The sequence below is a fragment of the Pleuronectes platessa genome, chromosome 20, assembly GCF_947347685.1.
Source record: "Pleuronectes platessa chromosome 20, fPlePla1.1, whole genome shotgun sequence".
Taxonomy (NCBI): Eukaryota; Metazoa; Chordata; class Actinopteri; order Pleuronectiformes; family Pleuronectidae; genus Pleuronectes; species Pleuronectes platessa.
Genome location: NC_070645.1, coordinates 5195686 through 5209688, shown reverse-complemented (window position 1 = coordinate 5209688; position 14003 = coordinate 5195686). Strand labels below are relative to the sequence as shown.

Below are 14003 nucleotides of genomic sequence, written 5' to 3'. Positions count from 1 at the left end.
TCGTACAAAATATTCTACAGTATTTCAACAGGAAAGAGCAACAAAAAAACTTAGTTAAATTTTCATTGGAAGCTGCCTTGGGTGCTTTCCCTGGCTTCCCCAGCTCAGTCACAAAGATGAGGTGATAATAAAGTTTTAATGAAGCTCTCTGCCTAGTCATGGGTAGTAGTATCTACTACTGAATTTGCATCAGGGAAACCCATGGTTTAAAGTGTTCCTCTCTTGTCAACCCTTCCTCTCTCTAAATGCGTCACACGTGAGTGGGTGTTTGTGAGCTCTGCTGTGAACTCTCTCTTGCATACTTGCGGTGAAGCGACATCACTCACCATTGCTCCCTAGGTTAAGGCTGCTCGACAGAATAAACGAGAGCAACGTATATGGTCAATTACAGGATTTTTAGGGACCATATTACATAACATTTCATTTAGCTGACGCTTCTATTCAAAGCGACTTACAATAAGTGCATTCAACCATGAAAGTACAAACCAAAAAAAATAAGAATGAGGTAAGTACAATTTTCTTTAAGAAATCCTAACTACAAAGGGATATATGTAAGTGCCATATAAGTGCTACTAAATATGGTTATTTATTTTTATTTATCTTATTTTATACAAAGTGTAGTTAGAAGGAATGTGTCTTTACTCTGCGGCGGAAGATACAGTGCCTTGCATAAGTATTCACCCCCTTTGGACTTTTCTACATTTTGTCATGGTATAACCACAGATTAAAATTTATTTCATCGTGAGTTTATGTAATGGACCAACACAAAATAGTGCATCATTTGGAAGTGGGGGGAAATATTACATGGATTTCACAATTATTTACAAATAAAAATCTGAAAAGTGTTGAGTGCATATGTATTCACCCCCTTTACTGTGAAACCCCTAACAAAGATCTGGTGCGACCAATTGCATTCACAAGTCACATTTGCAAGTCACATAATTAGTAAATAGGGTCCACCTGTCTGCAATTTAATCTCAGTATAAATACACCTGTTCTGTGACGGACTCAGAGTTTGTTGGAGATCATTACTGAACAAACAGCATCATGAAGACCAAGGAGCTCACCAAACAGGTCAGGGATAAAGTTGTGGAGAAATATGAAGCAGGGTTAGGTTATAAAAAAATATCCAGAGCTTTGAACATCTCTCTGAGCACCATAAAATCCATCATAAGAAAATGGAAAGAATATGGCACAACCGCAAACCTACCAAGAGGAGGCCGTCCACCCAAACTGAAGAGTCGGACAAGGAGAAAATTAATCAGAGAAGCAACCAGGAGGCCCATGGTTACTCTGGAGGAGTTGCAGAGATCCACAGCTGAGGTGGGAGAATCTGTCCACAGGACAACTATTAGTCGTCTACTCCACAAATCTGGCCTTTATGGAAGAGTGGCAAGAAGGAAGCCATTGTTGAAAGGGATCCATACAAAATCCCGTTTGGAGTTTGCCAGAAGCCATGTGGGAGACACAGCAAACATGTGGAAGAAGGTGCTCTGGTCAGATGAGACCAAAATTGAACTTTTTGGCCTCAATGCAAAACGCTATGTGTGGCGAAAACCCAACACTGCCCATCACCCTGAGCACACCATCCCAACAGTGAAACATGGTGGTGGTAGCATCATGCTGTGGGGATGCTTCTCTTCAGCAGGTACAGGGAAACTGGTCAGAACAGAGGGAAAGATGGATGGAGCCAAATACAGGGAAATCCTTGAAGAAAATCTGATGCAGTCTGCAAAAGACTTGAGACTGGGGCGGAGGTTCATCTTCCAGCAGGACAATGACCCTAAACATACAGCCAGAGCTACAAAGGAATGGTTTGGATTAAAGAATGTTAATGTCTTAAAATGGCCCAGTCAAAGCCCAGACCTCAATCCAATAGAGAATCTATGGCAAGACTTGAAGATTGCGGTTCACAGACGGTCTCCATCCAATCTGACTGAGCTTCATCTTTTTTGCCAAGAAGAATGGACAAACCTTTCCATCTCTAGATGTGCAAAGCTGGTAGAGACATACCCCAAAAGACTTGCGGCTGTAATTGCAGCGAAAGGGGGTTCTACCAAGTATTGACACAGGGGGGTGAATACTTATGCACCCAACAGATGTCAACTTTTTTGTTCTCATTATTGTTTGTGTCACAATAAAATTTATTTTGCACCTCCAAAGTACTATGCATGTTTTGTTGATCAAACGGGAAAAAGTTTATTTAAGTCTATTTGAATTCCAGTTAGTAACAGTACATAATGGGAAAAAGTCCAAGGGGGGTGAATACTTATGCAAGGCACTGTATGTAGACTTTCTACTGTCCTGATGTCATTAGGGCGGTCATTAAACCATTTAGGAGTCAGGACAGCAAAGAGTCGTGATTTTGTTGAGTGGTTAGCTCGCAGTGAGGGAGCAGCAAGCCGATCGGCAGATGCAGAGCGGAGTGGAGGGGCTGGGGTGTAACGTTGGACCATGTCCTGGATGTAGACTGAACCCGATCCGTTCGCAGCACGGTACGCAAGTACTAGTGTTTTGAAACGGATGCGGGCAGCCACTGGTAACCAGTGAACCAGAGTAGGGGCAGAGTAGTGTGAGTGAATTTAGGTAGGTTAAAGACTAGTTGAGCGGCTGCATTATGGATCAGCTGCAGAGAACGGATGGCACTAGCAGGTAGATCAGCCAGGAAGGAGTTGCAATGGTTTAGGCGTGAGATGACCAGAGCATGGACCAGAACCTGCGCCGCCTTCTATTGTGCAGCATGTATCTACAGGAAAAGGTTGTTGAAGTAATGTTGGCAGTAAGGGAGAGTTGACTGCTGAGTCTCACACCCAGGTTCCCAGCAGTCTGGGTGTGGCTTACGACAGATTTGTCTAGGTAATAGTCAGGTCATGGGTGGGAAAGCATTTCCCTGGAAGGAAGAGTAGTTCGGTCTTGTCAAGGTTGATTTTCAATTGATGTGCGAACATGCACTGAGAAATGTCAATCAGACAGGCAGAGATTTGTGCTGCCACCTGTGTTTCAGATTGGAAAAAAGAGAGGATTAGTTGGGTGTCATCAGCAAAGCTGTGGTAGGAAAGCCATGTAAGTGAATGACAGAGCCGAGAGAGATGGTGTACAGAAAAAAGAGGAGGGGACTCTCCAGTAGTGAGAAGACAAGTTTGGACAAAGATCATCTCCAAGTTACCTGGTGACTGTGGTCGTTGAAGTAGGACGAGAGCAGGGAGAGAGCAGGGCCTGAGACACCCAGATCCTGAAATGGAGAAAATAAGGATCTGGTGGTTCACTTTGTCAAATGCAAGAGAAAGGTCTAGAAGGATGATGACAGAGTATAGAGAGGCTGCTCTAGCAGTGTGAAGTAGCTCAGAGACAGCAAGGAGGGCCGTCTCAGTTGAGTGGCATGCCATGAAATCAGACTGGTGAGGATCAAGAAGGTTGTTATGGTGAAGATATGAGCAGAAAGCTCGCTCGAGAGCTTTCGAAAGAAAGGGAAAAAGAGAAACAGGTCTATTGTTGTTTACATCAAACTCCATATTTTGTCTTCCATGTACTTTAGCAATATAGAGATTTTCTCAGACTAAAACCACACAGGGCTGCCAGAGATGGAGCTTAGACTAAATTATGAGGTTTGACATAACATGGATTTGTTCAGTTGGATGGATAATTTCAAATATATATTGCGATGGCCGGGAATCGAACCCGGGTCAACTGCTTGGAAGGCAGCTATGCTCACCACTATACCACCATCGCATAGTTCAGTGGAGAAATACTGCTGAATTCGTAAAAAATGCAAGAAAAGGAATTTGGGAGAGGAGAGGGAGCTCATGACTCCATTAAAACTGCTATTTGTGTTAAAGCAAATCCAAAATTGGAGTGAAACACTTACAAATGCAAACAAAGCACATTGAACTGAAAAAAGCCTGACTTCACGTCTTCAGTATCATATTTCTGACACCTAAGTTGTGCCTGTTAGAAGACAAATGTGTACATTTATTTTGCCTTCCACAGCTCAGAACAGTCAGACATTGTAACCAGGATATAAAGCTGCAATGGGAGACTTCCACCGATTCATTTTTTCATGAATTCCCTAACGACCAGCTCAGTTAAAAAGATGAGGTGAGAATAAAGGTTTAATGAAGCTCTCTGCTACATTACTTTTAAATGCTATAAATTTGTCATGGGTAGTAGTATCTACTATTAATTTAGCATAAGGGAAACCCATGTTTTTTAATTGTAAAAGTGGTCCTCTCTGATCAACTCCTCCTCTCTCTAGATACATCACATATGAGTTGGTGTTTCAGAGCTCTGCTGTGAATGGTGTTCCCTCTGAGGCTCTACAGCACTTACACGATTCACTAGTTCCTAGTAAACGTGGCAGACGGCTGCTACCATCTGCTGATAGCAGCGAATACAACTCTCTCTTACATACAGTGCCTTGCATAAGTATTCACCCCCCTTGGACTTTTTCCCATTATGTACTGTTACTAACTGGAATTCAAATAGACTTAAATAAACTTTTTCCCGTTTGATCAACAAAACATGCATAGTACTTTGGAGGTGCAAAATAAATTTTATTGTGACACAAACAATAATGAGAACAAAAAAGTTGACATCTGTTGGGTGCATAAGTATTCACCCCCCTGTGTCAATACTTGGTAGAACCCCCTTTCGCTGCAATTACAGCCGCAAGTCTTTTGGGGTATGTCTCTACCAGCTTTGCACATCTAGAGATGGAAAGGTTTGTCCATTCTTCTTGGCAAAAAAGATGAAGCTCAGTCAGATTGGATGGAGACCGTCTGTGAACCGCAATCTTCAAGTCTTGCCATATATTCTCTATTGGATTGAGGTCTGGGCTTTGACTGGGCCATTTTAAGACATTAACATTCTTTAATCCAAACCATTCCTTTGTAGCTCTGGCTGTATGTTTATGGTCATTGTCCTGCTGGAAGATGAACCTCCGCCCCAGTCTCAAGTCTTTTGCAGACTGCATCAGATTTTCTTCAAGGATTTCCCTGTATTTGGCTCCATCCATCTTTCCCTCTATTCTGACCAGTTTCCCTGTACCTGCTGAAGAGAAGCATCCCCACAGCATGATGCTACCACCACCATGTTTCACTGTTGGGATGGTGTGCTCAGGGTGATGATGGGCAGTGTTGGGTTTTCGCCACACATAGCGTTTTGCATTGAGGCCAAAAAGTTCAATTTTGGTCTCATCTGACCAGAGCACCTTCTTCCACATGTTTGCTGTGTCTCCCACATGGCTTCTGGCAAACTCCAAACGGGATTTTGTATGGATCCCTTTCAACAATGGCTTTCTTCTTGCCACTCTTCCATAAAGGCCAGATTTGTGGAGTAGACGACTAATAGTTGTCCTGTGGACAGATTCTCCCACCTCAGCTGTGGATCTCTGCAACTCCTCCAGAGTAACCATGGGCCTCCTGGTTGCTTCTCTGATTAATTTTCTCCTTGTCCGACTCTTCAGTTTGGGTGGACGGCCTCCTCTTGGTAGGTTTGCGGTTGTGCCATATTCTTTCCATTTTCTTATGATGGATTTTATGGTGCTCAGAGAGATGTTCAAAGCTCTGGATATTTTTTTATAACCTTACCCTGCTTCATATTTCTCCACAACTTTATCCCTGACCTGTTTGGTGAGCTCCTTGGTCTTCATGATGCTGTTTGTTCAGTAATGATCTCCAACAAACTCTGAGTCCGTCACAGAACAGGTGTATTTATACTGAGATTAAATTGCAGACAGGTGGACCCTATTTACTAATTATGTGACTTGTGAATGCAATTGGTCGCACCAGATCTTTGTTAGGGGTTTCACAGTAAAGGGGGTGAATACATATACACTCAACACTTTGCAGATTTTTATTTGTAAATAATTGTGAAATCCATGTAATATTTCCCCCCACTTCCAAATGATGCACTATTTTGTGTTGGTCCATTACGTAAACTCACGATGAAATAAATTTTAATCTGTGGTTATACCATGACAAAATGTAGAAATGTCCAAAGGGGGTGAATACTTATGCAAGGCACTGTACTTGTGGCGAAGCGACATCACTCACCATTGCTCACTGGGTTAAGGCTTATTGCTTTGTTTTAAGAAAAAGCTCATTGCTAATTAAATGTGTTTTCACACGTATGCAGGTAAGCTCAACCTCTGTAATGGCTTTTTCAAGTATTTTTTTGTTTCATCTTTAGAAATTGTGGCCAATTTTTTTACCCTGCATAAAGACCATTAACCCTGGGATTACTATTCACAAAGAGACAGATTGCTATACGCTGAGTGACCAGTTTATAAGTTGTGTATACAATTTAATATAATTTAATAAATAATAATAAGGGTCTGCAATGACTGTCCTTTTCATATTAAATGTATAATGTTCATTCATGTTGACAGCGTGAGAGCGGTGGGTATTGGTCATTTTTGAGAATGTAGTAAGTTTCTTAAGAGGTGACCTTAGATTGAGTGGCAGTAGTAATTTAAAAGATGCTTCTCATGTACAGTGTCTGTGTGATCTCAAAATTAATTTTCGCTGCTCACATGTGACAAAGCCTGATAATGTTAATGGACAGACAAAGTTGATGTCTGACTAAAAGTACACAAAGTGGCCAAAGATCAAACCTGGATTGAAAAATACCAGCAGTGACAGTACAGCATTGCTTTAGACTAAATTATGAGGTTTGACATAACATGGATTTGTTCAGTTGGATGGATAATTTAAAATATATATTGCGATGGCCGGGAATCGAACCCGGGTCAACTGCTTGGAAGGCAGCTATGCTCACCACTATACCACCATCGCTTAGTTCAGTTGAGAAATACTGCTGAATTCGTAAAAAATGCAAGAAAAGGAATTTGGGAGAGGAGAGGGAGCTCATGACTCCATTAAAACTGCTATTTGTGTGAAAGCAAATCCATAATTTGAGTGAAACACTTACAAATGCAAACAAAGCACATTGAACTGAAAAAAACCTGACTTCACGTCTTCAGTATCATATTTCTGACACCTAAGTTGTGCCTGTTAGAGGACAAATGTGTACATTTATTTTGCCTTCCACAGCTCAGAACAGTCAGACATTGTAACCAGGATATAAAGCTGCAATGGGAGACTTCCACCGATTCATTTTTTCATGAATTCCCTAGCTACCAGCTCAGTCACAAAGATGAGGTGAGAATAAAGTTTTCATGAAGCTCTCTGCTACATTACTTTAAAATGCTTTAAATTTGTCATGAGTAGTAGTATCTACAACTAATTTTGCATAAGGGAAACCCATGTTTTTTAAATTGTGTGAAGTGTTCCTCTCTGATCAACTCCTCCTCTCTCTAAATACATCACATATGAGTGGAGGTTTCAGAGCTCTGCTGTGAATGCGGTTGCCTCTGAGTCTCACCAGCACTTACACGATTCACTAGTTCACAGTAAACGTGGCAGACGGCTGCTACCATCTGCTGGTAGCAGCGAATACAACTCTCTCTTACATACTTGTGGTGAAGCGACATCACTCACCATTGCTCACTGGGTTAAGGCTGCTTGACCGAATAAACAGGAGCAATGTATATGGTCAATTACAGGATTTTTGAGGGACCATATCTTGTCTTTTATGTACTGCAGCATTATAGAGATTGCACCTGCTGTGCTGTCAGCGGTCATCTACTGACTGCAGACATTGCCCTGTCTATAGGGTCAACTAGGGTGGTAATTTTGTTACATAGATACCCATATGCAGCTGGCATATTTCTTTTTCTCCAACTTTGGCCACTACAACAGGGTATTGCTTTGTTTTAAGAAAGTGCTCATTGCTAATTAAATGTGTTTTCACACGTATGCAGGTAAGCTCAGCCTCTTTTATGGCTTTGTCAAGTCTTTTTTTTAATCTTTAGAAATTTTGTCCACTTTTTTATTGTATTTATTTTACCCTGCATAAAGACCATTAACCCTGGGATTACTTTTCACAAAAATACAGATTGCTATGCGCTGAGTGAATAGTTTATTAGGTGTCTGTACAATTGGATGTAATTTAATAAATAATAATAAAGGTCTGCAATAACTGTCTTCTTCATATTAAACTTATAATGTTCATTCATGTTGACAATGTGTGAGCGGTGTGTATTGGTCATTTTTGAAAATTTAGTAAGTATTGTAAGAAGCGACCTTAGATTGAGTGACAGTAGTAATTTAAAAGATGCTTCTGATGTACAGTGTCTGTGTGATCACAACATTCATTTCCGCTGCTCACATGTGACAAAGCCCGATCATGTTAATGGTGAGACAAAGTTGATGTCTGACTTAAACTACACAAAGATGCCAGAGATTAACTGAAAAATACCAGCAGTGACAGTACAGCACTGATTTAGACTAAACTCTTAGGTTTGCCATAACATTGATTTATTAATTTGGATGCATAATTTAAAAGAGATTCTGCGATGGCCGGGAATCGAACCCGGGTCAACTGCTTGGAAGGCAGCTATGCTCACCACTATACCACCATCGCTTAGCTGAGGATAGGAATGCTGCTGAGTCCCGAATCTATGCAAGACAAGGAATTTAGGAGAGGAGAGGGAGCTCATGACTCCATTACAACTGCTATTTGTGTGAAAGCCAATCCAAAAGTTGGAGAGTTAAGGCCGATTTACAGTTGGGTTGTACGCACACACTCATGCACACAAGACAAGCAACACGCCTCTCGCGTGCCCTCTTGCAGCTTGCGCGCGTCCGCCAATTTTTCTAACTATACGACAATGCGACGCGAGCCTCACGCAGCCCACAAGGCTTGGGATTGGTCTGCTTACTACATCCCGTCCGGAGTCTAGTTTCCGGTTTCATGCCCCATAATACGCGGAAATCACGGGAAGATTTAGAAGAACGAATATGGACCAAATAGATGAGCACTCGGCAGAAGAGATCCGAAAGTATGACCACTTGTATAACCCGTCACTGACTGGCCGATTTGTCCGCCAGAAATAGGCTATGAAGCATGCTATGAGAAGCCGGAGTGGCGATGTAAATAAACAGTCGACGAAGAAGTCTCTTCTTTGTGTGTTTTGTCTTCGACAAAAAAAATTTACTCCGCCTAGTGTTCTGGCGGTGAATTGCGTTGCAACACGCGCAACACGTTAGAGAAGCATAAACCAAAACGAGTCCGTCGATGCAACTGCATGGCCTTCCACGGTTGCAGTCGCAGGACTATAATTCGGCCTTTACACTTACAAATGCAAACAAAGCACATTGAACTGAAAAAAGCTGTAATTGACTTAATTTAAGAAGATACATTCATGTCTTCGGTATCATATTTCTGACACCTAAGTTGTGCCTGTTAGAGGACAAATGTGTACATTTATTTTGCCTTCCAAAGCTCAAAACAGTCAGACATTGTTAACAGGATATAAAGCTGCAATGGAAGACTTCTACCGATTAATTTTTTCATGAATTCCCTAGCTACCAGCTCAGTCACAAAGATGAGGTGAGAATAAAGTTTTAATGAAGCTCTCTGCTACATTACTTTTAAATGTTATAAATTAGTCATGGGTAGTAGTATCTACTACTAATTTTGCAACAGGGAAAACCATGTTTTTTAATTGTGTGAAGTGTTCCTCTCTGATCAACTCCTCCTCTCTCTAAATACATCACATATGAGTGGGGGTTTCAGAGCTCTGCTGTGAATGCGGTTGCCTCTGAGTCTCACCAGCACTTACACGATTCACTAGTTCAGAGTAAACGTGGCAGACGGCTGCTACCATCTGCTGGTAGCAGCGAATACAACTCTCTCTTACATACTTGTGGTGAAGCGACATCACTCACCATTGCTCACTGGGTTAAGGCTGCTTAACCGAATAAACAGGAGCAATGTATATGGTCAATTATAGGATTTTTGAAGGACCATATCTTGTCTTTTATGTACTGCAGCATTATAGAGATTGCACCTGCTGTGCTGTCAGCGGTCATCTACTGACTGCAGACATTGCCCTGTCTATAGGGTCAACTAGGGTGGTAATTTTGTTACATAGATACCCATATGCAGCAGGCCTATTTATTTTTCTCCAACTTTGGCCACTACAACATGGTATTGCTTTGTTTTAAGAAAGTGCTCATTGCTAATTAAATGTGTTTTCACACGTATGCAGGTAAGCTCAGCCTCTTTTATGGCTTTGTCAAGTATTTTTTGAATCTTTAGAAATTGTATCCACTTTTTTATTGTATTTATTTTACCCTGCATAAAGACCATTAACCCTGGGATTACTTTTCACAAAAATACAGATTGCTATGCGCTGAGTGAATAGTTTATTAGGTGTCTTTACAATTGGATGTAATTTAATAAATAATAATAAAGGTCTGCAATAACTGTCTTCTTCATATTAAACTTATAATGTTCATTCATGTTGACAATGTGTGAGCGGTGCTTGTTGGTAATTTATGAAAATTTAGTAAGTATTGTAAGAAGCAACCTTAGATTGAGTGACAGTAGTAATTTAAAAGATGCTTCTCATGTACAGTGTCTTTGTGATCACAACATTAATTTCCGCTGCTCACATGTGACAAAGCCCGATTATGTTAATGGTGAGACAAAGTTGATGTCTGACTTAAACTACACCAAGATGCCAGAGATTAACTGAAAAATACCAGCAGTGACAATACAGCACTGATTTAGACTAAACTCTTAGGTTTACCATAACATTGATTTATTAATTTGGATGAATAATTTAAAAGAGATTCTGCGATGGCCGGGAATCGAACCCGGGTCAACTGCTTGGAAGGCAGCTATGCTCACCACTATACCACCATCGCTTAGTTGAGAAAAGGAATACTGCTGAGTTACCAATCTATGCAAGACAAGGAATTTGGGAGAGGAGACGGAGCTCAAGACTCCATTACAACTGCTATTTGTGTGGAAGCCAATCCAAAAGTTGGAGAGTTACACTTACAAATGCAAACAAAAAACATTGAACTGAAAAAAGCTGTAATTGACTTCATGTCTTCCGTATCATATTCCTAACGCCTAAGTTGTGCCTGTTAGAGGACAAATGTGTACATTTATTTTGCCTTCCACAGCTCAGAAGAGTCAGACATTGTTAACAGGATATAAAGCTGCAATGGGAAACTTCCACCGATTAATTTTTTTCATGAATTCCCTAGCTACCAGCTCAGTCACAAAGATGAGGGGAGAATAAAGTTTTAATGAAGCTCTCTGCTACATTACTTTTAAATGTTATAAATTAGTCATGGGTAGTAGTATCTACTACTAATTTTGCATAAGGGAAACCCATGTTTTTTAATTGTGTGAAGTGTTCCTCTCTGATCAACTCCTCCTCTCTCTAGATACATCACATATGAGTTGGTGTTTCAGAGCTCTGCTGTAAATGCGGTTGCCTCTGAGTCTCACCAGCACTTACAAGATTCACTAGTTCACAGTATACGTGGCAGACGGCTGCTACCATCTGCTGGTAGCAGCGAATACAACTCTCTCTTACATACGTGTGGTGAAGCGACATCACTCACCATTGCTCACTGGGTTAAGGCTGCTTGACAGAATAGACAGGAGCAATGTATATCGTCAATTACAGGATTTTTGAGGCACCATATTTTGTCTTTTATGTACTGCAGCAATATAGAGAGTCAGCTACTGACTGCAGAAATTGCCCTATCTATAGGGTCAACTGGGGTGGTAATATTGTTGCATAGATACCCGTATGCAGCAGACCTATTTCTTTTTCTCCAACTTTGGCCTCTACAGCATGGTATTACTTTGTTATAAGAAAGTGCTCATTGCTAATTAAATGCATGCAGGTAAGCTCAGCCTTTTTTATGGCTGTCAAATATTTTTTGAATCTTTAGAAATGTTGACAAATTGTTTATTGTATAGTTTGGATGCATAGTTTAAAAGTCATTCTGCGATGGCCGGGAATCGAACCCGGGTCAACTGCTTGGAAGGCAGCTATGCTCACCACTATACCACCATCGCTTAGTTGAGAGAAGGAATGCTGCTGACTAAATTGTATGTGCAAGACAAGGAATTCTGGAGAGGAGAGGGAGTTTACAACTCCGTTACAACTGCTTTGTGTGTGAAAACAAATCCAAAAGTTGGAGCATTACACTAACAAATGCAAATATACATACACACTGAACTGAAAAATGCTTTAACAGACTGTATGTCTTCGGTATTATTTAACTTACACCTCACTTGTTTCTGTTAGAGGAGACATTTTTATATTTCTTTTGCCTTCCACAGCTCAGAACACTCAGACATTGTTAGCAGGATATAAAAAGCTGCAATGAAAGTTAAGTTTCTTTCACCTAAAGGGACATTCATATGAAGATGGCAATGTAAGTATTTGGCCTGAAAAGACAGATGGTTAGAAAGAGGAGTGATAGACGCCATCTCTGTCAACCTGGAAAAACTATTATTTAGCAGAGTAGGTGGTTTAAGACACCAACTTCCCCCCACCTAAACTGTAGTCCTACACTCTCTTGCGAGGCAGCTTGATACGGAACCACACCCCAACTCCTGTGATCCTCATGACTCACACATTAGCATGGTGGGTCTGTGACTTAAGCCAAATTCATGCTTCTGCATCGAACGGTATGCATGTAGCCTACAATCAAGGCTGAAAATTCATAGTTGAACGAAATTTTGCGCAATGGCGTAGCTTTGATGCAGAAGCATGAATTGGGCTTAAAAGATATCAACAGCCATTCACATCTTGAATAAGGGTACCCCAACAACCCACTAGTTGGTAAGGGTTTCAATGAGCTGCCTATTGACATAACAAATCTCAGCAAAGACACAGATCAACAGCAGTTACATACCTGAAACGTCCCTTCCGTCAGTTAAAACTGAAGAAGAGGTGAAACATCTCGAAAAAACAAGCAAAGTAAGTTCAAATGCCTTTGTACACTTGTAAAACTTCTAAAAATACCATGACTGGGATGACTAAAGATCTAAACAGATCTTGTCCTCAAGGATATTGTACCATCTTACTATGGAGGACGATACATGACGTAAGTATAAATAAATCAAAAATAAATGCATAAATAAATAACTAAGTAAATAAATAAGTAAATACAGAAATATATAAATAAATACAGAAATGTATATTTAAATGTATTTATTTCTCTATTTCTGTGTCTGCATGCCAATGAGAAAAGCGGGCCTAACGGGTCTCATGCAGGATTGGTCCCAGGAGTGTAATGATCCAGTCCTACTACTTCTGCCTTTCAATGCTGACTGTCGTCCAATAGCTGTTTGCAGTGTTGAGCCAGTTCGCACTTAAAATGAACTAGTTCAAGATCACAGGGTCAGTTAAGATTATTTTGTTTTTGGGATGATTTAGATGTCAGTAGTCCTGACTGTGAGTCTCACGTCTCGTGTTGTACTGAGCATAAGGAGAGAGCAGAGAGGAGGAGGAAACAGAAACTGCAGCTCGGAACAAACCACCTGCAGCTTCTGCTCTGATCATGAAGCAGCAGCGCTGATCATTTAGCAGACGTGAACAGAGAAACTCTGTGTTTTCACTGTTTCCACAGTTCTACAATGTCAGTGGTAATAATAAATGTGCAAATAAATAAATAAATAATTTTTTTGAAATAAGTTTAAGACATTAATTCATTAACTTCTGTTTTTATATCCACATTTATTCACTTAAGTCATGTATCGTCCTCCATATCTTTCAGTTAAAAAGGTCATGCAACAGTAGATGTGAGCAGACGGCAGAATTTGATACATTGTAAACAGTGACACAGGCAGAAAAAACAATAACACGTTGTCGGCAGGATTTGAACCTGCGCGGGGAGACCCCAATGGATTTCTAGTCCATCGCCTTAACCACTCGGCCACGACAACTAGAGGTTCGGTGAGGTTTGTGTTGTATATCAACATGGACATTCTACTTCAGGATGCTGATGTGTCCTTCAGAGGAAAAGGTACCATGGTATTGTCTGGACTCCTCTGTTTTATCAGCCCTCCCTTCCACTGACTCTTTCTCACACATGCATCCTAACTCTGCCAGAGACATTCTCCTT

General features: G+C 40.8%; 6 non-coding genes across 6 annotated transcripts; all 6 read right to left on the bottom strand.

The window, feature by feature from the left end:
• Positions 1 to 3657: 3657 nt before the first annotated feature.
• Positions 3658 to 3729, bottom strand: trnag-ucc (transfer RNA glycine (anticodon UCC)). Its single transcript has one exon. It is a non-coding gene; the product is annotated as a tRNA-Gly (tRNA).
• A 2990-nt stretch (positions 3730 to 6719) lies between these two features.
• On the bottom strand, positions 6720 to 6791 carry trnag-ucc (transfer RNA glycine (anticodon UCC)). Its single transcript has one exon. It is a non-coding gene; the product is annotated as a tRNA-Gly (tRNA).
• Positions 6792 to 8409: 1618 nt separating this feature from the next.
• trnag-ucc (transfer RNA glycine (anticodon UCC)) lies at positions 8410 to 8481 on the bottom strand. The gene has a single exon. It is a non-coding gene; the product is annotated as a tRNA-Gly (tRNA).
• Positions 8482 to 10700: 2219 nt separating this feature from the next.
• trnag-ucc (transfer RNA glycine (anticodon UCC)) lies at positions 10701 to 10772 on the bottom strand. The gene has a single exon. It is a non-coding gene; the product is annotated as a tRNA-Gly (tRNA).
• A 1102-nt stretch (positions 10773 to 11874) lies between these two features.
• trnag-ucc (transfer RNA glycine (anticodon UCC)) lies at positions 11875 to 11946 on the bottom strand. The gene has a single exon. It is a non-coding gene; the product is annotated as a tRNA-Gly (tRNA).
• Positions 11947 to 13742: 1796 nt separating this feature from the next.
• Positions 13743 to 13824, bottom strand: trnas-aga (transfer RNA serine (anticodon AGA)). Its single transcript has one exon. It is a non-coding gene; the product is annotated as a tRNA-Ser (tRNA).
• Between the last annotated feature and the right edge of the window lie 179 nt (positions 13825 to 14003).